Consider the following 24,597-nt stretch of genomic DNA (forward strand, 5'->3'; position numbering starts at 1 on the left):
AACCGTACTTACAGACTGGCACTGTGAGATCTTCAGTTTAGGGGAGTTTTGTAGAAGTTCAGTGAAAGCTCTATGCCAAGCAAAACGCCTTGATTCTTTCTTTCCTCAAAGAATATGAGGCCCTTTGGGCAAAGTACTCACTTGTACATCCATGTATATACATTTTAATAATAACATCTGTCATTTATTGACAATTTAATATGTTTTAGCCCTTTTGATGAGGCTCTTAATAACATTATCTTATTAAATTTTTGCCTTAAAATATGTCTTCAGCATAATTTTCTAGAAGAGAACATGGTGGCTCAGGGAAGTCAGGAAACTTGCCTAAGGTCACATAGCTGAGAATTGGCTGACCTAATATTCAGACCCAAGAAGACGAAGCCCAAAGTGTTTGAAGCTGGCCCTTAAAATTCTCTGCCTTAGTCTAGTGAATGTGGGAGCACAAGAAGGTTCAAAGCCAGGAAGACTTCTGGCCAGGTCTCTGTGATCTGTTTATCCCAAAATTACCTACGTAGAGATTTCTGCCACCACCATCTCTGTCCCCTCTGCTTGGAAGGAGTGGGCTCCTAGAGGAAAAGCATGCAGAGACTGTAAGCTGACACCTCTCCCTGGTCATGCCCATGACTTACGAGCACACATCAGACACACAGTTGCCAAACACTCTTGCAGGATACTCATTTTCCTCTGGTCCCAGCTGCCTGAGAGCCCAGAAAGAAAGCTGGGGCCAGTTCTGGGGTCAACCAGCAAACAGATGGAGATGAGTAGAAGTGACACCTGATCACTCATTGGCATCTGCAGGGACTGTCACAGCCGCTCTGGCTTGCCAGTGCTTTGACCCAGCTAATCCTGGTGGTCATTCTCACGCCGGCTGCCTTGTGTCACTCATTCTGCCTTCAGGGTGACTTCTGCTGGCAGAGGCTCTCCTTCTAAAAGCCAGGAGGACAGACCTTTAACTGCTTGCTTCCATTGTGGCCTTGGGTCTGCCCCTGGAAGAACTTGCACGGACTAAAGGAGTATCTAAGATGTCATATAACAGGTAGCTTAAGATGATGCTAGTCTATCTCCATATACTTCCTTTATTTATTTATGGTACTGGGGATCAAACTCGGGTCCTTGGGCCTGCATAGCAGGCGGTGAGACCACTGAGCTAAATCCCCGGCCCTGATTTTTGATTATTTCACATCAACAATGTTATATATTTGCTATGGTTAACCAATCTTCTGGAATATTAGGCTATAAGAACGAAGGACACAGGATTATATGGGCGGGGGGAATCCTTTGGGTCCATCGCTATAGACTTCACTCATTCTTCCATCTCTCTAATAGTTATTGAGCACCTATTATATGCCAGTTACCTTACTTTATCATGCCAATTACCTGCCAAATCAATAGTGAAAAAAATCAGTTTCATTCGAGTCCCATGAAATATACAGTCCACTGGAAGAATCTGAAAAATAAACCTGGTAGAACCATAGCAATATAATTACAATTTGAGCAAAGCTGATAGAAGAGTGTTGCAGAGAGTCACATGTGAAAATACAGAGGCTGGAAAAGGGTTGATATCTTCCAGGAACTGAAAGGTAGCTTGGGTGACATGGAGGCTGGGGATGGAGCAGGAGACTGGGACAGCAAGACAATCACAGGGTAGGTCATAGAGCATAGATCCTGCTGGGTGAGTGTGTATTTGCATTTCACTAGAATACACAGGGCGGGTTTCAAACAAAGAGAGGACATAAACTGGGTGATGTTTTAAAATAACTTTTTATGGCTTGGAGAATATTTTGGACAGAACTAGAGGGGAAGAACTATGATAGGAGACTAACAACACTACAGGAAAATGAAGATGGCTGTAATGACAATGGAGAGAAGTTACAGAGCTCCCAAACTTGTTCTTTTTGGTCATGTGGGAATGAAATAACAAAACATGGTGGCCTGGTGACTCAACTTCCACATTATCAATTTAAAACTTCTAAGCAAGGATCTAATTAGAAATTCCACCTAGCAATGTATCATGTGAAGGTAGTCAGACAACAGAACGCAGATATCCTACAAGAATGTTCATGGCAATGGTCATAAGAGTAAAAAATTGCACTCTGAATGTTTCAGATATTTAACCTAGGAGCTTAGCACATTGCAGTTCATTGTATACTGGAATTCTATGAAATAATTATCAAAGATAGAAAATAAGCAAATTTACTTATTGTTATGAAAAAATATTCATAAGCAGAAAGTAAGCAAAGTCAGTCTAATAAGAACCCACTTTATGTATGTATGTATGTATGTATGCAATTTTTTGGTACTGGGGATAGAACTCAGGACCTTGTGCTTGCTAGGCAGGCACAGTGCCACTGAGCTAAATCCCTAAGAACCCACTTGTGATTTTATCTATATATCTGAAAGAAAAAACTTCAAATGATATGCAGCCAAAATATTAAACATATTAACAATGGTGAATATGGAGTACTAGAAATTGTAGGCAATTATGATTTTTCTCTTATTATCTATATTTTGTGTTTATTCCAGTATATACTATAGCATTTGTGTAACTCAAAAAGCTTAATTTAAAAATAATTTCTCTACATGTAGGTAGTAATTAGCAATGGTAGCCTTCAAGTACAAACCATATATATTTTCTGTGATGTTGCTAAACACATTGGTTTAGTCAATGAGCAGTGGCATGCATATATCTGTATGTATATATATGTGTGTCTGTGCTTTATATTTTCTTTTCTTTTTGCTCTTGTTTCTAATTTTCTTTTACTTCCTTCTATATCTTTCCTGCTCTCTTCTGCACTCTGTGTGTGTGTGTGTGTGTGTGTGTGTGTGTGTGTACGTCTGTGTTACTAGAGGTCAAACTCAGGGGCACTCTACCACTGAAAAGTACACCAAGTCCTTTTCATTTTTTTATTTTGACACAGTGTCTCCCTATGTTTCCTAGGTTGGCCTTAAACTTGTGATCTACCTGCTTCAACCTCCAAAGTATCTAGGATTACAGGTGTGCACCACCATGCCTGACTTTTCCTTGTATTTAAATTCACTTTTTCATAAATAAGGAGACAACATAATTTTTTCATATAAACTGGGACACAGTTGAGAAGGATAAGCACTAAGATTATATCAAGACAACAGGTATGAGTTGGTATCCTCATAGCCAATCAAGAAATCGGTCAATCTATCATAACCCTGTGTTCAGCACACATTCCCCCTGTGACAAGCTCTCTGCCATTTTAAACTCATCATGCTTACATTTTGGTGGCATTAGTTACAAACATGACTGTTGTTGTCTGTTCTTTTCTAGATAGCTGTTTATATCTTCCACGGTTAGGGATCATTTCTCCCCTTGCACCTGGATCCCAAGCTCAGGGATGGCAGATGATGTGTTATCTCTCTACCGTCCTTCATGTCAATGCTAGCACAGTGTTTTATACCTAATAAATGCACAATAAATGTTGTCTTTAGTAGTAAAATGATTTCATCATTTCAGGCACATGAAAAAATATCACTTACTCTGGTCAGAAAGATTTAGGGCAAGTCCTCTGGGAAGGCACAGAAACATCACCAGATCAAATTGGGTTTCCAGTTTACCGCAAGTCAGCAAACCCTATGGATATACTAAAATACAGAGTGTGGAAATTGGGAACAAATGCTTTTGGAACCCTATGTGTTTCAAGGTGGGAGAGCCTTAACAGGCTGTAGGCCACATGGCAGTTTCAAGTTTTTCATATACAAGACTTAGAAGTGAAAATCAGATGTGATTAAAAATACACATCTTACAGATGTCTGGATGCTGTTCAAATCCCCAAAAGTGTGATAGAAAATGCACTGCTTTCCACATTTTTAGGTCAGGAAAAAGAAAAGGCTACTGTGGCCCCTTGTCTCCTTCCTGAGTGGGTGTGTTCAAGTGATGTTTTAAATTTGTAGTGTTATCTCAGCTGCTCATTTGCCTTTTTTAGTGGCCCTACTTGCTGCCCTGACATAGAAAACAGGGTAATTAGAGGGACATTTGATGTATCTCAGGAGACGAAAAGTCCTTTTCATTTTAGCATATGCTAAGTAAGTCTAGGTGACTACAACATGAATATAAGCATAATTCATGGAAATGAAGGATATAAAATCCTTGATATTGTCTCCATGACACTAAAATAGAACAATTTTTAAATATTTTCCTATGTTACCATTTTTAAAAGAGAATTTTAATTTTTAAATTTTACTTCTTTTATTTATTTCATAAGCACTCTCTAACCATACCCAGCCATCTGGCTTATTTATAATAACTTGTTTACTTATCAATTTAAACACATGATCTGAACATCTGTCTCCTTCTATCCAAACTTATTTGCTTTCTCTCTTCATGTTAGCTTGGACTTACAGTCAATATATTTTTCTCTAGGATTCAAAAGGGTTGCAGGGACCCTAGAGGTGTTTCCTTCCAAAGGACTTGATGGGTATGTTTGATTTGAAAATTTACATTTCCCACCCAACCATAAAAATAAAGAAAGAAAAAAGAAAAAGAAAAAAAATGTGTCTGTGTTAAACAGGCAGAGATCAAAATGGGAAAGAAAGGCACTTTGTTTTTCCAGACAAAGACAGACTATCAATTTTCATAAATCTGCATTCCCAAGACAACTGCTCACGTCTGGTAAGAGGTCTCTTTCTTTGAACTTACATACCAGAAACTATTTTTCTTCTTGCCTCAAAAAGCTGAAGAATACAGTTAATGATAGTACATGTATAATTTAAGTAATCTCAGGCAGGTAATTTTATTAATTTCAACAATTCTATTTTATATAGATGGGGTTGTGGTGGGAAAGGGCTGCAGACTTGAGTCCTAAACATAACAGGCAAATATCCTTTTGTTTGTCTACTTTTGGAAATAATAAAACTTATATGTAATACATGGGTGTGCTTGTATTTATGTATATATGTATCTCTTTCTGAATTAAAAGATGGACTTTAACATATATTAATTACATAAACAGTGAGAACCCAGCACAACTCAAATAGGGCTGAAAATTTGTTGTTGAAATATTATTATATTTTATATCTTTAAGTCTTATAACCTTTCCTGTTGTCTTTTTCCTTCTTCTAACTAACATTCTGTTACATGCAAAACCCTAGCCTTACATACGTGCTAACACCAAGCCTGCTTATGTACAGTTTCTGTGAGCCGTGATCTGCTTCCCAGCAAAGTTTCATGGCCGGGTCTTTGAGACAGACAGAGCTCATGTTACTAAGACTGCCTAATACACATACAGTGAGTTGTATAACTAGATCTCGTAAATCACTAGGCATAGATCAGTTGAAACAGCACATGGAAGGAAGCCACAAGGATGTTTAAAGTCGACAATTGTCCCTGTATGTTTATAGTATCAGAGAGTGTGAAGGTTAGACTATTAGGGTCATCTAGACCAAAGATCCTTACCTGGATGATGAGCTGAGTCACTTCACATGCCTGATAGATATTAACCTTTCTTAGCCTCTCCCCTAAAAATTCTAATTTGGCAGAATGGGGTGGTTCCTGGTAATGCGAATTATTCACAGTTGCCTCAGGTATTTCTCAGTGCAGTACGGGAAGCCATACATTACACCTGTGCTGTTCAGAGTGTGGTTCCTGGATCAAGATCTTTAATGTTACAAGGAAGCAGGTTATAAATACAGAATCTCACATTCCACTCAAGGTCAAGATCCATCAGCTGTATCTTTATGAAGATGCTCAGGCAATTCATGTGCACAGTAAAATTTGAAAAATGCTCATCTAGACCAGTGAAAAATGAGCTAGAAGTACCACTGACCTTATTGTAAATAAAAAATTACAGTTATGTAGTCCCAAACTCCATTTTATTTGGTTGCCTTTTATTAAAATTTTTCGGCTAAATATTTCTTATTCGTATTTTGAATTTCATTTCAGGGACTGATTTTATGATGCCCAAACTATTGGTTGAAATAATAAGTCTAGTTAAATAGGTAATCCTGTGGGCAAAAAATACACTCACATGAAATACCCAGCACAGTTATTCAGTTATTCATGATGATGTTGACCGAAGTACCTACTTGTGGGACCGAATGATTCCATCATAAAGCCCTGTGAAGCCAGGAGAAGCTGCGCTGATTCGTGGCTGACTTAATAGCAGGATGCACCTAGCACATCTTCATTTAAGCCAGGGAGCATTGGTTAAAGCCCAGATTTAGGAAAGGAAAAGAGCAGGGTTTGATTCCTGCTATTTTTCAATTAATAAGAGCATGTTCTTGTGCTTTTTAAAAAAAGTATTTGGGCCTCAGTTTCCTTATGTGTTAAATGGGAAAAATAAGAATGTCCACATATTACAAGCATACTAAGATGCTTGAGACTCTGCCTAACATTTGAAGGTTCTGTTTTGTCATAGGGATGACCCAAAGGAGTAGCTGTTTTTTAATTTTTAATTGAGTTATAATTCAAATATCATAGAATTCATGCTTTTTAAAGAGTGTAGGATATCCTTTGTATTTGAAGCTAGTTTTGGTGGACTATTGGGGTTGTATTAAAATTCCCAGGGCCAGGAAGTTTTGACAGTAGCTATAGTCTATGTAAGCATTAGCAAATTCAGGAGGGCAGAATGGATCTCATTAAACTTCATACATGCCCTGATATTATTCAGGCATATGTAGTGTCTTAGAATGAATTCTCTCTGCTTGACCTCCAAAACTACTTCTCATATCCATATGATTTAATTTAATATTTATAATCAAGAAGTAAGGTCTGCAGGACTTTTGAATGCTATTGGTGTTCTCTGAAAGCCAGAGTTATTGAACAAGTTCTGCCAAACAAGGATGGGCTTGGGTGGCGGATCACAGTGTATGTAACCTTGTCTCACATTTAATGTTTGAATTCATTCAGACTGAAATGCATTTTCAGAACACGGGATATAAAAGTTACCAGAAACAAAACTCCTAAGCTGGATTTGAACCGTGGGGGAAGAAGAGCAAGGTCAGCTGCTCTTCTTAGTATGGGGTAAGATCCCAGCTGAATTAGGCCAAGAGCTGAGAAGCTAATTATATATAACCCAACCATAACAAATATTGGGGCTTCAAATATATTCCCCTCCAAAAATAACTTGTATTTTGACCAAATACAGTGGATACTTGACTTACAAACTCAATTCATTTGAGAAGGCTATAGCTCATTTTGGTCAATGAAGGCTCAAGCTCCTCTACACAGTCTTAGAAGTCTCTCTCCTGCATCTCAGGGTCTCCGTGTCTCAGTGTTCTTAGAGAGTCATTGGCCTAGGATTTCTCAATTAACGCCACACAAAAAAGGATATTATAATGTTCTCTCCAGAACTCCTTAAATCTGTATCTGAGACCATCTGGAAACACAAGTGGCCGACATTCGCCGACATTTGGGTCATAACTCAAGACTTCAAAACAAACAAACAAATGAAAACGAGCCTAGAGCTTCATGTTATGCCAGAAGGTAGGAAGTGCCTAGAGAATTACAAAGACATGTCAAATATCTGCATGCCTAACTTAAAAGGGTGCTTAGTGTCTAAGTATGGGATACCTTGGGCATCAAAATAGTGACAGTAACATAGTCTGACTTATTAAATAAAAAAACCACAAATCTGTATGGATATACATAAATTACGTAATTCATTAAAGAAAAGGAGAGTTTCTCCCTGTAGGAGAATGGCATCTAATAAGTCCAAGAGGAATAATACAATTGGAAAATCTCCATTTGGAAATCATCATAATCCTAACTAATTCAAGCTAGAATAATCAAGATACTAAATATTCCATTTGACCATTTGGCCAACCTATACCTCTCTTGTGTATATTCATGAGTTAAAGACATTATACTACAGTGATACATGCATACTCATGTTTATATCAGCTCAAATCACAATAGCTAAGCTCTGGAAACTACATAGATGCTGACCAATGATAAATGAATCAGGAAAATATGGTATATGTACACAATGGAATATTATTGAGCCATAAAGAAGAATGAAATCATGGCATCTGCAGGAAAATGGTTGCAATTTAAGATGATAATGTTAAGTGAAATAAATCAGATCCAGAAAGTAAAATATCACATGGTGTCTAAGAGAAACCTAGAAAAGAAAGTAGACTCTTGGGAGATGGTTCCAGAACTGGATTGGGGGAGGGGAGTGGTTAAGGAAGGGAGGTAATTAGATGGAAAATGATCAAGATATGTTACATGCATGTGCCAGTCTCCCAAAAGGAATATAACTATTATGTATTGCAAACACATGCTAAAAAAAAAAAGAAAGAGAAAAAAAAAGAAAGAATTTCTGGGAGAGCCAAATGGCAGGAACACATAAAAAAAAACTTATTTAATATGTTGATGGAGACTTTCTTTGAAAAGAGCTAAAGATTACTTAAATATGTGTAGATTTTCAAATTTTTCATAATTATTTCTAATGAGAAAGAGAAAAACATTTTCCCTATTTTTATACTTTCTAATTTAAGACTGTCCTTAATTTCAACAAGGACTAGGTTTTTAGAGAAAGTATTTGCTAGTCAAAAAATAGAAAACCTATTTGAAGTATAAAATTTCTTCAAGTGTTGTCTACTCAGTTTATAACCAATTAGTATGCTAATTATAAAGTGCAACTTGTCAACACTTAAGTGTTTTTATTGCATGTATTTCAAAGTGATATAAGTATATCTAAACTTCCTCAGACACATGTTTTACCTACTTCAGATGAGCCTTCCCTCTAAGAAACAGAAATTTACACACTGCATATCCTTCCTGAATGTGAATCCCTAGGACAGGACTTCCAGTAAACTGGCAGATGCTTTTTATAAGGGATGAAACAATTCACCCTCTAGCTGCTAGTGATGATTTCTTATTCATTTAAAGAGCTCATATTATAAAATGTTGGCAAGGGTATAACTAAACTGAATATCACTTAAATGAATATTTCTAAAGTGTTTTTAGTCTTGATAGTTGTACATATATTTTTAATATAAAGATCTCCAGAGTTCTATAATTGACTAGAGAAGATTAATTTGTAATTTAAAACCTCAAAATTGGTGTGGTAAGGGACATCAGGGCAATGTTTCCTTGGTTAAGAGCCTTGTGTTTGGAATCAGATACATGGGTATTCATTGAGTATTTCTTCTCTGGATGTGGTTGATGGAGGGACCCTGAAGATTTTGAAAAAAACAGACTGTGCAGAATGTTATGTTTTACTGAAAGAAGATATCAGAATAGGAATTCATAAGGGAATGTTGTTAATATAATATCACAAACGGCTTGAGGTTAGGGTTTACTAAGACTACATGGGCAGTGAGAGAGCATAGTAGCAACAACAGACATTTATTGAATATATACTTTTTGTACAATGTTTTGCCTGCTTTTTCCTGTAATACAGAGTTTGTAATGATGATTTAGTATCATCACTCTGTGCTTAGCGCTTGATTGGCCCCAAGAAGGCAGCCTGGCTGATTTATCTATAGGCGATAGAAACTGATTTGGAGTAAGCAGTCCCAGAGGCAGGGCTTCAGGTAAGCTGGAGGGCTTGGCAAAGGAAAGTATGAGGCAATGTTTCCATTAGGGATGATTGGAAAAGAAAGAGGCTGGAAAGGAAATATCCATGGGTTGTTTGATTGCCAAAAAGAACATGACTCACCAATGAGAGATTTGTTATCTGATTCTCTGTCCCTTCTTGAAAAGTGATATTTTTCCTGAGTAGGATAGGACTTGGGACAAAGTGGATAAGGCAACATAGATTGATTCCTTTCCAAGGGTGAGTGATATCAGACTACACTCTGCTACCAGTACCCTAGAGGGAAGGCACTGAGTTTCCCCCTGGACTGTATTATTGCTAGACAAAACTGATAAGCAATTGGAGGTACTGAAGACAGAGCAATGAGAGCCAGCCACTCTCTTCCACTGAGCTTTTATGCCTGGAATTTCCCCTTTCTTTTTCCACAACTTTTTATTCCATATGTTGAAATCCTGCTTTAACTTGAAGATCATACCACAGACACTGCCTTACCTGAGGAATATTCCTGGCCTTCCTAACCTGTAATTGACTGGTCCTCTTCAATGCATCCATAGCCCTTTTGTTCTTGTTGTCAAACATGTCTTGCTTTGATATAGGATGCCTTCTATTGTAGCCACTGGTATATATATGTGGCCTTTTCTGCTATGGTGTAAGCTCTTTGAGGGCAAGGATCAAGTCTTCTCATAGTGTCTCTAGATCAAGACTCAGTGCTTTGCACAAATAAAAAGTCAATAAATATCTGTGGAACTCAAGATATCCAACTGTGGGAAATGCACATATTTGCATGATGAAGACTGTGGGATGGGGTAGGAGACCTAACTGGGGAAAGGCTAAGTGGATAGGATGCAGCATGTAACAGCTATTATCTACAGAAAGAAAGGTCAGCTCCATAACTTATATTTTTCTGAACTGATACAAGTCAACATTGGTACTTAAAGGCACTGACAGTTAAGAGGAGCACAATAATGCTGAAAGATACCTAGTTAGGTCTCTGAATATCCTTTCATCTGATGAACACTAAATTTCCATGTATACTGGTCTCTTCACCTGTAAAGTAGAATCAAAACACTTGCTCTCCATTTCCACTTGTTTGCTGTCAAGATCCATGACCATCGGATGTAAGTTCTAAGATCCTCCTATGATCTTTGCACCGGCATCATTGACACTGCTGGAAGCTGCTTAGAAACGCAGAATCTCAGGCCCACCCCAGACCCACTGAATCAGAACCTGCATTTTAAAGAGGTCCTCTGCCAATGTGAATGCAAGGACATCATATCTCCTCTCAAAAATGATATGATAAAAGGTACACTTGCTGTTAAAAGGTGCATGTGGTTTGGGGAAAATGAACATGGGTTCAGGCCAAAGGAAGCAGCATTGGAAGGGGAGCCAAGCAGAGCAGTGGAAGGATGCTGATGCTTACTTGAGGGGGAAAGCAAGGTTCATCTTTCATTGTGTACACAATTGTAGGCATGCAGACCCCTTAAATATGACATGTTTACCTGATGTCACCACTTTTCCTGACTCTTTCCCTCATCAAAACCAATCCGTTCTGTGTTTCTCTTTATGGAGAAAATTTGACACATGAAAGTGAGGCAATATATAATAGTGACCTAGTTTGGATGTCACTAAGGTAGCATCCTATATATTGGTGATATGTCAAGGTCTTCCTATGGTGGCTCTTTTATCTCAAAGAGTTACATACAGGGTGGGAACTTTTGAGTATCAAAGAGAACTCCAAGGAACTCACTAAACAACACCAGGTAGATGATTATGGCTATTATTAAACATAACTTTGTATATTGCAGACTGATCATGGGCATCAGATTCATCTTTGGGCAATAAGATACTGAAGAAGAGGTTGGGGAAAGGCTAGAAGTAGTCATGAAAACTATTAAGTAGTTAGTGCCTACTTTGAGCTGGACACTAGGCTTTTCATTTTCACAGATATTATTTAATTCATACTTTATTCTATTTTATAAGCACAGAGGTTATGAAACTTGCTGCAAATCACAGAGCTGATGTATCATGGAACTGAGCCTGGTACTCAGGTTGGATTGATAGCAGAGCTTCTTATTGATAAGAACACAAGAAACATAGCTTTCAGGCCAGGGATTTAGCTCAGTGGTGCCATGCCTGCCTCACGAGCACAAGGTCTGAAGCTCAATCCCCGGTACCAAAAAAAAAAAAAAGAAACCTAGCTTTCTAGCCAAGTACCTAATGCTACTTTGGACATTTAAATTTTGATGCCATAAAAACAAAAGTCAGAGAGGCTGGTTAGGATACAAAAAAGTAATGATTCTCTTCATAATTAATTTTGCCATGTAATATTTTATACTGAAAATCAAGATTTAGGATAGCAACTAGAATATTCTTTAAATTTTATCCTTGATTTTATACTTGAAAAAAATAAGGACAGCAAATTACTTTCATTGTACTTTCCTTTTTCTTTTTTTTAATTGAATTGCAAATAGCTCTAAAATGAAGATATGCTGAGGGTTAATTGAATGTGACCCCCAAATAAATTTTCCATGTGTTTATTAAAATGAGGAGTGGAGAATTTTTGTGTTCATAAAGTTTCATCTTTAAAAACAAATCTTATATTATTCCTTTGTATTTTTAACAATAGATTCTAAGGAAAAGATAATATTTAAAATATATTTGAGTTTATACAGTTACAAAAGGATTAAAAAATAGTACGTACTTTCTGATAATGTTTTAGAAAATTGCCATTTTGTGCTTTTCTCTAGATATACGCCAATTTCTACCAATGTGATGGTTTTTAATTCAAGACATGAGGACTATGGAGTGACATAATATTAACATGTATCATAATAGTCCTTGAATTCACTTTTACTTTGCTTCTATTCTGGTAGTTATGTTAGGGGCTGAAACACATGTGATGGTGTGTATCCTAGACATTTGAGGACACAGATGGTTAGCTGCTAATAGGAGCAATTTTAAAAAAATGGCTGACCCAAAACAGCAAAAACTCTTTTTTGGAAATATGCAATATTAATGCATCTGTTCTAAAGATGTCATATAATTCTTTCCAGTTACATGCAAAAATGAAGGCAGGGAATATCTGAATTCACAAAGGAAGCAGGAGTATTTCAAAGGTTTTAAGAGCATGGATCTGCTGTCAGCCATGGTTTCAAGTGGAGCCTCCTCCACTTGCGTGGGAAACTGAACATGTTATTTAACTTTAGTTCAGTTTTTTGATGACATGGGGTCATGAACAGTTTCGGTCTACTGCAGATACGATTATTGGGAGAAATGGTTGAAATAATCCATGCTGAGCTTTTAGCTGGTGTGTTGTAGGGAGGTAAAAGGGGGAAGTTATTATTATTATTAAATCTAACAGGTATTAGTTCTTATGACTGCTTACACAAATGAAAGGAATTCTGATTTCAGTTATACATGGGAGTTGTGGGTAAAACTGGGGTTAATTAAAATTGGAATTGGTTTAGAAGCCATCCATCTCCCCCCTGGCTTTTGCTCAATTGTCAAAACTGTGGTTTCATATTTGGTTGGATAAAGGCCTTAAGTCTCAGAAGAAAACAGTCAGGGCTCCTTAAGAAAAAGGATCCTGGTATTTGTGACAGACCTTTTAAGATGCCCTAAAATCCTGCCAAGAATTGATTTTTTTCAGAGTTCTACCAGCTCCAAGAATTTGAAAATCAATGCTAGAGCATGACGGGAAACTTGATAACTAGACCAATGTGTAGTGGATAATGTTCCGCAAAGATCAGTAACATCTTAGATGAGGCTGTGGTTGACACTTCTGTTCTTAATCAAAATGTTTCTGCTTTAAAGGCCAGCCGTGGTCTTCACTCTGGACTGATAGAGTATCCTGTGGGAAAATGATAAATTGCACATGACCTTTTTCATCTTTGGGTAATTATGGTTAAATTTCTATTGTTTACGTGTAACAATGTGAGTGAAGTTTTGTCTCCTCAGCAGCTGGCTTGAGAATTTTTTTAAACTGAGGAAATGTGGGCTTTGCTGAAAAGTTACATTCAGCCAGCTGTGGAATGGGAGAAAGTATGGGGCTGGGGGAAGATTTCATGCAGGAGGAAGTGACTGCACATTTATATGAAGGAGAAGCTGGAATTGAGACCATAGGTCAAGAGAAAGCAAGGGGCTAAATGGGGAGTGAGATGAGACAGAGAAGGAAACCGCTGGCTACTCAGAAAGGAGTTCCAATATAAGAGAAGGTCTTAGGGATTTTTTTGTTTGGGTTTTTGTTTTGTTTTGTTTTGAGATAAATACTATGGGCTCTGAGATGAAGGCATCCTGTCTGTCTTACATGAAAACTTCCATTGCTCACCAAAGTTCATGTTCAGGGAAATTCTTTGTAGAGAATGCAGACAAATCCTGTGTCTGCCTTGAATAGGGTGTTGGGAAAAAAATAGAGCTGGAGTGGGAGGAAACCCACGTATGGTTTGTGCAAGTGGCAAAGCTAATTGTGGAAACATGAGAAAATATGAACAAGTAAAAGGAAGCAAAGAAACCTTCCAGATTTCTACCACCCCAAGATAGCTATTGTTAATGTGTTGATGTCTTCTCATTCTTGTTCCAGATTATTATGTACATTTGTGTCATTCTATTATACTTTTCTCAAAAGAAAATGAGATCCGTGCAGTATGCGTAGCTGTATAATTTTTTTCATTTGGTTGACAATATGTTGGGCCCTCTTTCTAACTCTAGGATGTCACTGGTAGAGAATAAGTAGAATATTGATAGTGGAAATATTGATTTCCAGGCGTTCCTTATGACAGTTGCTGCTCTGATAAATATCCTGATAGCTAGATCTTACACACTTATTCTGATTATTTTCTTCAGATAAATTTTCTTCCCTCCCCCTTTTCTCCTTTTCAGCCCATTTATCCACCTATCCAACAAATAGTGACTATCATCATCAGCTTGGAGCTGCTAAAACAAAATCCCACAGACTGGGTACTTTAAACAATAGACATTTATTGCTTTTAGTTCTAGAATCTGGGTAGCCCAAGGTTAAGGTGGAGGTTAATTTATTTTCTAGACACGGCTCTCTTTCCAGCTTTCTAGCTCATCTCTTCTCATAAAGAATAAATCAGAAAAAAAGAATAAATCAGAAATCTCATCAAGGGAGCCCTACCCCTCTGATTTTATCTAAAGTTGATCTGCCTGAAGGCTGTACCTCTAAATGCCATCATATTTGGGATTAGGGCTTCAACATTATCCATAGGCGTGGATGAATGCTTCCTTGGGCCTGGAGTGAGGTTCTGGGCATCCGTATCTATTTCTCTTCATCCAGAAGACATAGATATTAATGACAGTTATGTAGAAAGAATATTAAAGTAACTATTGTAATGAACACTGTACCAAGAGTTCCAATGTGGTTTGTATTACTGTAATAAAATGCCTGGAGCAGGCTAACTTTATATAAAAAAGGTTTATTTAGCTCACATTTCTGGTGGTTTAGGTCATGATGGCAGGCTAGGCTCAGTTCTGGAGAGGACCTCATGTGGGAGGAAGAGGTCACATCTCAAGACAAGCAACTGGAGAATAATTCAGGTATGAAACTTGCTTTTATACCAATGTGCTCTTAATGAGAACTGACTCAGGGTCCCATAGAACTACCTAAACTCTGAGGACAGTGCCCTTAATAATGTAATCATCTATCACTGGATGCCACCTCTTAAAATGTTCTACAAATGTCTACACTTTACCAAACTTCCAACACAGGGACAACTGGGGACAGACCACATCCATACCACAGCAGTAAGAAGATGCATGGCTGCATGGGGGTCTAGAGTAGGGGACTTAGATAATTTAGAGAAATCACAGAAGACTTCACTGAGGATGTGTCACTTAACCTGGGATGTGAAGGAGGAATGGGAAATAGGTGAAGAGGGATGAGAAGAGTCCCCTGGGAAGGAACAGCAGGTACAAAGGCTCAAGGGCAGGAGGGAATATGTGAGAGCAAAGGACTAAATAAAGGTCAGTATTAGGGGACTAGCTGTAGCCAGGAGTTTGCAAACAATTCTGGTTCAAGGGCTAAAGTATTTCTAATCCTTATCATAAGTAAAACTGCCCTTAAGGAATGTTCTGCCACATTTAGTTATATTGTGTTTTAAATACTCCATTGAATATTGCACCATATGTCATGAGATAATTTAAATACTGGATTATGGATATGGTATGGAGAAGGGTAAATGAATCTGAAAAATCATATAATAAGTACTACTTTAATATGGTTTGTGACTGCTCTTGGCAGCCCATACCTAAAATCTCTTCTGGATTGGGCTTACAGAAAACACCTATGTTACTAGCTGAACACATCAGCAGAGTATCTAGATGGCCTCAGTCACGGTTGGTAGGCTGCATCGCAGGACTGTTGTGCCAGTCATTCAACCTAGGCATTGTCATTCTTAGACAGCAAAAATATGATATCTATAGATGGAATCAATGTGGAGTTAACACAAGAATGCTTTCACAGAACTCCATGATTTTCATTGACAAGCTACAGAATTAGAATGCATTTTTATGAAAACTCCCACTGTCAGTTGACATGGCTATTTGTTGACAATACTAGTGAGGCTTCTAAGAAACATATCATTTCCTAGTCAAATGCACTATTCGGCAGTCACTTTGCTTTGCCACAGGCCTAAGTAATACCTTTGTGTGAATTAGAAAAGGGGCATGGAGTGGTAATCTTACGTGCTGTGTGACTTAGGAAAAGGTAGACTTCCTTTGGCTTGTTAGTGTATGGCTGGGCAAGAAGGGTGCAGGCTGCACTCAGCTTTATCAGCCCCCTTAGCTAGGCACCTCTGTATTAGGCACAATCAACAAGATCAGGCAAATGCTTTTGCTTTGCTTTGTGCTCAGTGTGACATGAGATACAACTATTAGGTTGTTTGCCTCATCTTTTTTTCTTTTCTTTTTTGATGTTTTTTTCCACAGGAAAGGTGAAAAAATGTAAAAAGTAAGATTTAAAAGCCACCTCTGTGTTTATTTGCTTTCTGAACACTTGATTTGATATGGAATTTAGTCTTATCTTTCATACTGAGGACACTTTGTACAACTGATATTTTTGTCCTGTAAGGAAGTTCAGCAAGTGTGATCACTTTTGGTTGTGATTAAGAAGACAGTTCACTTTACACTCTCCGCTCTTTTTACACAGCACTCTCTCAGCTACACTATGCAGAGAAATTGGTTCCAGGATCCCCACAGATGCTCAAGTCCCTTTTATAAAATGGTAGGGAAGTTGCATATAATCTAAACCCATCCTCCTGCATACTTCATACCATCTCTAGAGTACTTATCATACCTACTGCAAAGTAAATGTCATGTAAATAGTTGTTATTCTGCCTTGTTTAGGGAATAATGACAAGGGAAAACATCTGTACATGTTCAGTACAGATGAGTTTTTAAAAATATTTTCAGTCCGTGGTTGGTTGAATCTGCAGGTACAGAATCCAAAGTCATGGAGGGCCAAGAGTTTCATTTTCCTTTTTAGAGGCTTTTCTGGCTTTTTCTTTCTTTTTATTCCTGGTTCCAAAGGACTCAATTTACAGTTCTTTGTGCTTTCGGAAAAACCAAACTGGTAACAGCCTAAAGTGAACATGCTTAGTTTTTGAATTTAGTCTTTTCTTAAAACATGATTTTAATTGGTAAATAACTTAGGGGAAAACAAGCAGAAAAGTTTTCAAGAAAGGTCCTCTCCTGTACCTGTTGAGTGAGGAGATATTATGAAGAGCAGCTGAGGAAAATATAGTGCTCAACTGAATCAGTTTTCTTTTGTTCCTAAATAGTCCTTCTTAAATATATACCCAGCATGCTAAATATCAGTCCCATTTAGGCCACCCATTAAATCAAGCCTGGCACCAAACTTATAACAACTGTTCAAGATAACAAAGCTAGCTGGTTCTTTGCAATTGGAATATGTGGAAATGATCTCAAAAAATTTCCTGGCATTCACAATGCCCCATGGAAACTGATTTCATCCATGGGTTTCTTTTGAGTTCTTAGATGCTACTTGAATGATGTTTTATCTCTTTACATTTATATTGCTTCTTTCTTGATAGCACTGTCTTTTCTACTTAGGGGAAACATGATCTTTTTCTCTCAAATCTGTTTTCAAGATAAACAAAATGAGATTTTTCTCTCACAATATGCCAAGCTTTGTTGGGAATAAAAATAAAGAGAGAATGGAAAAAAAATAAACAGAGCAACAATGATTCAAAGCAGGATGAGCAGCAATGTAGAAAGTAAACTGAAAGTGAAGCACAAGGCCTGAGGGCTGGCACACCGGGGGTAACACCAAAATTTCATGCAAGAATTCGGGTGCATAATGGTTTCACTCCATGAAGTCCTAATTCTCATCTCTTTTCTGGAAATGTTTATTATGCTACAAAACAAACCATCTGAACTTTCAATAGGATACTATAAGTATTTATTTCTTGCTCACTAGACTGAGGGCTGGCAGGAGTGGCTTTACTTTGGGGATCAGCTTGGTGGCCCTATATCAGCTGCTACTCAAGGTCAAGTTTACTCCATGCTCCTACATGCTGGATCTGGACTGTAAGAACAGCGGCTTCTAGGGCCATATTCTTCTCATGGACATTAGAAATTCTTAGGCAAATGGAAACACATGATTCCTCTTAAATCCTTTCTCAGAACTGACTTGCTGTCATCTCACCCTACTTGGCCTTCTTGCCTTAACTTGCCAAATGGCCATGTGGTCAAACCTAGGATCAAAGTGGAAAAGGGCAGGGAAAGCCATCCTCCCTTGACAATGGCTGATGAATGAATAATAATGGAATTTGTCGAAACTTGATTTCAAGGAATGACTATTTATTTATTTATTTGTTTGTTTATTTATTTATTTGATTTGTAAAGTAAGGCTTTGAACCATATTGGCAGAGAGAAATCCAGTCTGCCAAAGATCAAATCAAGAGACAATAGTTAGTAACTAATCTATTTATTGTTTAGTTGACAAATTAAAATTTCATATATTTATGGTGTACAATTATTTTGGTGGTACTGTGCGTTGAACTCAGAGCCTTCATTCTGAGCTACAACTCCACCTGTTTACAAACATTCTTTTTAATTTTAATTTAATTTTATTTTGAGACAGGGTCTTGCTAAGTTGCAAAGTTGTCCAGGTTGGGCTTGAACTTGCAATCCTCCTGCTTCTGCCTTCCAGAGTGCATATATATATATAATATATATATATATATATAATATATATATGAATAAATTAAACTGACATATTCATTTGTATAATTATCTTTACTTTTGTGGTGAGAACACTTAAATTCTTTTCTCTTAGCAATATTTAAGCCTATCATACATTGGTGCTGATGATAGTTACCATACTTTATGAAAGATATGAACTTATTCCCATCTTGTAGCTTACATTTTTATAACCATTGACCAACATTTCTCCAAACCCTTGTTATCCTTTGCGTCTCGTACCCCCTACTCTGCTTTTTGCTTTTATGAGTTGAGAATTTTTACAGTCCACATGTAAGTGAGAGCACTTGGCATTTCTCTTTCTATGCCTAACTTATTTTACTTAGCACAGTATCCTCCAGGTTCATCCCCGTTGCTGCCTGTGACAGGGTTTCCTGTATTTTCTTAACTGAATAGTATGAACCACATGTTCTTTGTTCATTCATCTGTTGATGAACATTTAGGTTGCTTCCATTTCTTAGCTATTGTGAATAGTTCTGCCACAAATGTAGGGGTGCACGTATCTTTTCACCACAGTAGCTTCATTCTCTTTGGATGTGTACCCAGTAGTGAATTGCTGGATTATATGGCAGCTCAATTGCAATCATTATTTTGATGTATCGATTTGACTTGAGTAAGAACTACCTAGCTGATTAATAAAGCTCGGATGTATCTGTTGATGTTGGGCATGTAGACCACAATCTGAGGAGAGAAGACACTCCCTGGATGTGGATGGCACCAACCAATAGGCTTGTAGTTTAGATGGAGTAAAAAGGGAAAGAAGGAAGCCCCCTCGCCCTTTTTGGAGGCACTCTGGTCTTCACCAGTTGGTCTCTAGTCTCTTCAGGCTTTCAGGAGAAGTAGACTTCTCAGTCTTCCAGAGAAAATTCTTTGGCTTTCTGACCAGACACATGCTGGTGACTCTGTGGTAAACTTCTAGGCCTTCAGCCTTGACACTTGTTGGATCCTCTGGCTGTCCAGCATGCAGATAGCCACTGGGACTTCTCTTTTGATTTTATGAGCCTACCTGATAAATCCCTTGTATAAGTATACATACATTTTACATTAATTCTGTTCCTCCAGTGAACCCAAACTAATATATGTATTAACTACCCTTTTCAAAACACAAATAAACTTATTAATCACCATAAAATTATAATATTGGTGGAATATATTATTAAATATCTAAGTGTCAGTAAGAAAATTGCCATTACTTGTTAGCCTCTTGAATGTTTCTCTTCCACCCAACTTGAGAAGTAGCCCACTGAGGCAGATGTGCAGAGCTGGCCAGATTACATATGGCAACTATTACCACCCTCCCTTCAGGGTTTTTGTTACTGGGCTAAATCATGAATCCACAGACTATGGCCTGTGAGCCTCTCTCCCTGTGTTTGTACTATCTGTGAGCTAAGGATATTTTTACATCTTTGAATGTTTGTTAAAAAAAAACACAAGAGACTATATTCTGTGACATGTGAAATTATATGAAATTCAAATTTCAGGGACATAGAAAAGCTTTATTGGAACCTAGCCATGCTCATCTGTTTACATGTTGCTTCTGTCTGCTTGTAAGCTCCAGCTGCAGAGCTGAGTTGCTGTGACAGCAACCGTATGGCCCACAAAGCAGAAAATCCTTACAATATCTTTATTTTTCCAATGTCTTTACATTTCCTGGACGAAACGATTCACCTAGCTATAAAATGTCATAATCCTTTATTGCTCCTAAATGGTGTGAAACGTAATATTTTTATACCATGATACAGAGTGGGAACATGGTATTTGATGTGTTCATTTGCCTCCTTGATTCTACCTCATTCTATGACAGCAGGGAACCCAGGCAAAGTGGCCCCTGACCCTCCCTTAACACTCTACATGGATTTCAACTTGATTCTACCATTCTTTGTAACAAAGACAAAAATACTTCCTTTCTGTTCCCAGGGAAAATGTCCCACTCTGCTCCCTAGCTACATCTCAACATGGGGGAGAATGAAATATCCAGCTATTCAGCAGTTGATGAGCATATCTCCATATTGTCTCCATATATGTATCATCAGATTTTGAGTATTGCCAAAAATAGCTCTCTGAACCCTCAGTGGACATTGATTTACATTTCACAGTGGTTTATGCCAGCAGTTTATTTTATGCCTATTGTTTTTCATACACTTAAGTGTTTTTTTTGTAAGCTGATATTTTGATTTCATTTTTGTTTTATAAAAGTAAATGTCATCCCAAGAGGGGAGACAGCTCTTGTTTTAAACACATGTGTGGAGGACTGTAAAACTTAATGAAATTCACAACCAAACGTTATAATAAAATAGCCTCAGGACAGAAACAATCTAATCAGCCTCTAGTGAGTCACAGATGATTGGCTGGAATGGTATACAGGTGGCTGAGGGCACAGGGCTGTTGGCGTTTTGCCTCACAACACACAGGGGACACGAATTTTATGACCCAACTCCACATGCCCTGTCCCACTTTATTGTTTTCGTATTTCTATCCAAACCTACCCTGGCAATATAGCTGCAGAGAAATTATAGTCTGTAAATCCTAATCATTAGGAAAAGTTAGCAAATATTTTACTGCCTGAATAAGGACCAAGTCCTTTGCAAAGCGGAGTCCAGATGAGGTAAAACTAAAACTTTGGGATCCTTGGCTGAGTTTTGCAGCTTAGAAAAGGAACACAAGGGAATAGCTCCCTTCCCTCCCCTTCATGTCTCACAGCCTTCTTTTGCTAATTCTGTGGGAGGAATGAGAGTATTTTCTACAATTTGTACTATCTGCTTTATAGAATTGAAGAGTTACTGAAAAACTTGGCATGATATTTAGTTAAAATGTAAGTATCTGAGCAGCTTGAAGGAGTAGTAATATGGGGATAACTTTTCAATCCTTGCCCCAAATTAAATCATAAGCTACTTCATAAATCATAGCACAGCACTGTAAGCTTACTAAAATTAACCAGGAGGTCATTTACTGCACTTGACTGGTCACTGATACTGAACAAGCAGGTGAATAGTAAGAGTTCCTTTAAAAAGATAATGCACAACTTATTCTGGCATTGACTAATGTTAACAGAGAGAAGGTAGAGGTTCATCAGCCTCATGAAACTATAGGTGGCATAAAAAAATAGATCTAATTTGAAAAAAGTCATATTTTATTATTTTGAGAATAAAGTTTCTTCTCCTCTTCTGCTGCCCCCATCCTTCCTCTTCTTCCCCTTCTTCTTCTCCTCCCCGTCAATCACACCAAGTGTGGCATCATGATGACCCACAACTATTTCCAAGAATATCTGTAGTCCTTCTTTTCATGGCAGGTTGCAGTGTGGTCACGAATAGACCCTACCAACTCCTCATGATAAATGTAATCTTATTATGTACTGCAAACATGTACTAATAGAAATGTTTTTGTAAAAAGCATACTCATGCTCTGGAACTAGAACACCTGGGATTGCCTCCTGCCTCAGTATGCATGACTCTGTGACCTTGGGGGAACTTAACTCCCCCTCTGTCTCCTTTGCAGAAGGAAGGGGATAATATCAAGCCTACCCATGGGTTATTGTGCTGATGCACTGAGCTAATGCATGGAAAGAGTTTAGCATAGGGTGTAGCATACAGTAAGTGCTCAAGTAAGGTTAGCTTCATTAATAGAGTCATTTGGTTTATGTGCACATCGGCCTGTCCAAAGCTCTATAATCACAAAGTCATGTAATAAGAAAATGATATGAGAATTAACATTTATTGTGTGCCATTGACTAGGCCTTAGCTAAGTGCTCCTTTTTAATATCTTATTTAATTCTTATAATCTTATAGTGGTAGATACTATTTTCACAGAGGACAAAGCAAATTCTACAAAGGCAACCAACTCAGGAAAGAGTTGTGATCTGTGTGTTGGTAGAACCAGCATCAGCTGCTGATAAACTGGCATTTGAGTTAAAAAGCTCAGGTTGTGGGTCTAATCCTGCCTGTATTTCTTACTGTGATCTTGGGCAATTTTATTTCTTAATTTAATGTTTTCCTTGCAGAAATGTGGATAATGATAGAAACTACCTGACAAAGATGGTGGAAATAAATGTTAAGTGAACTATTAATACATAGAAATGCTTGCACGATACGGAGTATTGGAGAGATAGTGATCAATGACCTTAGTGATTACCATAAAGATTTGCATGCATCTGTGACTGTGTTTCCCCATGGGAACATTTATCCTTATCGGAACCCATCTTTGACCCCCCTCCCAGCGGAAGGGCTGTGCAACGGTGGTCACCCCCAACCCTGCTGATCTGTGTCCTCTGCTCTGGACAGAAGTTTAAGCTCGTATCAAGTATTCCAAAAATGTAAAACTGTTCTTCGGATGGCTAAATAAATCTATTTTTATATTTAACTCATCCATTCTTGTGTTTTTCTTGAAGGCATGGAAACAAAGCATGAGAACTGAAAATTTTGAAGTAATTCCTAACTTAATTTCAAGGGCAATTTGCCCGAGAAAACCCTTCCTTAATTTGTCTTGAGGGACTGATACCTAATGGACAGCTCTAATAGGGCTCTTTTGCTCATGAAGGAAGAGAGGGGAGCATGGAACAGAAAGTTATCATGGCCAATCTAATACTTTAAATACTCTTCTTAATGTTCTTGGCAACATCTCCATCATTCTGTTAGCTCCATTAGCTCTTTCTCTATGTAGTGGACTATGGTAAGATCCTATACACACTATTTAATCCTCTTTGAAATTTATGAAATGAAGATTCTCATTTCTATTTTCTTGGTGAGAAAAAAAAACAAAGGATGTTCAGAAAGGTTAAGTGTTGTCCCCAAGGTCACACAGCAGAAATGTGTATGGGTGAGGGCTGGAACACACAGTCTGAACTTAGAGCCACACTTTTGCCATATTGTTTTATTTCCTTGAACCCATTTTTCAGATATTTATTGAGCACCTACCAATAAATTAGCCAATATTTTCAAAGAAGAGCATACAGTGTCAGGTACAGAATAAGTGCTATGTGTGTCTGATATATACATACATATGTTCTTTGCTTGATTGAAATATTTCAGTGAACAAAGCATGCCACAAGGCTTGGTCCCTGGAAGCTTGCACAGAATAGAGGAAACAGACAATAAAGAATGAATACAACAAGTAAAAGGTAGGGTACAGCAGAAGGTCATCAGTGTGGTGGAGAATACGCAGCCAGGCGCTCCCTGTGGGGAGGGAGCAGGCACATCTGAGAGGGTGTCGGGTGGCAGTGTCCAATATGGTGGTGGGCAGGACACACTGAGTAAAACCTCTGCTGGCCTAGAGGGAAGGTATTCCTGGCAGGGGAGCCACTAGAGCTGGGGCATGAGGGGGACTGAGAAGCAGGGAGTAGACGAGGTTCCCAGACTGGAGTGAGCAAGGGCTGAAACAGGAGGAAATGAAGTTTGAGAGGTGACACAGAAGGGAAGAGACACTGTGAAGGACACTGGTCCAGTCTGCTTGACCCAGATCCCATCACATCCCAGATCCCAGATCCCTACGGTCTGGCACATGATTTGGAATTCCTTTTCAGGGACCTTTAGGAAATCTCAGTTCCCCCTTCCAATGTAGACACACTTGCGGGTGAGCTGCTCCAGCATCAGCTGCCTGTTAGGGCCTACTAGATCCCCAAACACTGAATCCTACAAAGGCCAAGGGTTACTTGGGTGGTTGACAACCTAGAGTGTTGGTTGGTCACAGACACTGGAGCCAAAAGTGTTTGGGGGAAAAAGTGCAACTACGAGAAGAACTCTTCAGGGACAGTAAAGGCTGAAAACCAGCAATACCCAGTCTAATTTATAGGGAATATTTTTCAATTCAATTCAATTTCATTTAATGCAATTTCATCACTACATACTAAAGACCT

The sequence above is a fragment of the Heterocephalus glaber genome, unplaced genomic scaffold (genome assembly GCF_053883595.1).
Source record: "Heterocephalus glaber isolate CG9 unplaced genomic scaffold, H.glaber_assembly_v1.0 deba00001472, whole genome shotgun sequence".
In the NCBI taxonomy this organism is placed as follows: Eukaryota; Metazoa; Chordata; class Mammalia; order Rodentia; family Bathyergidae; genus Heterocephalus; species Heterocephalus glaber.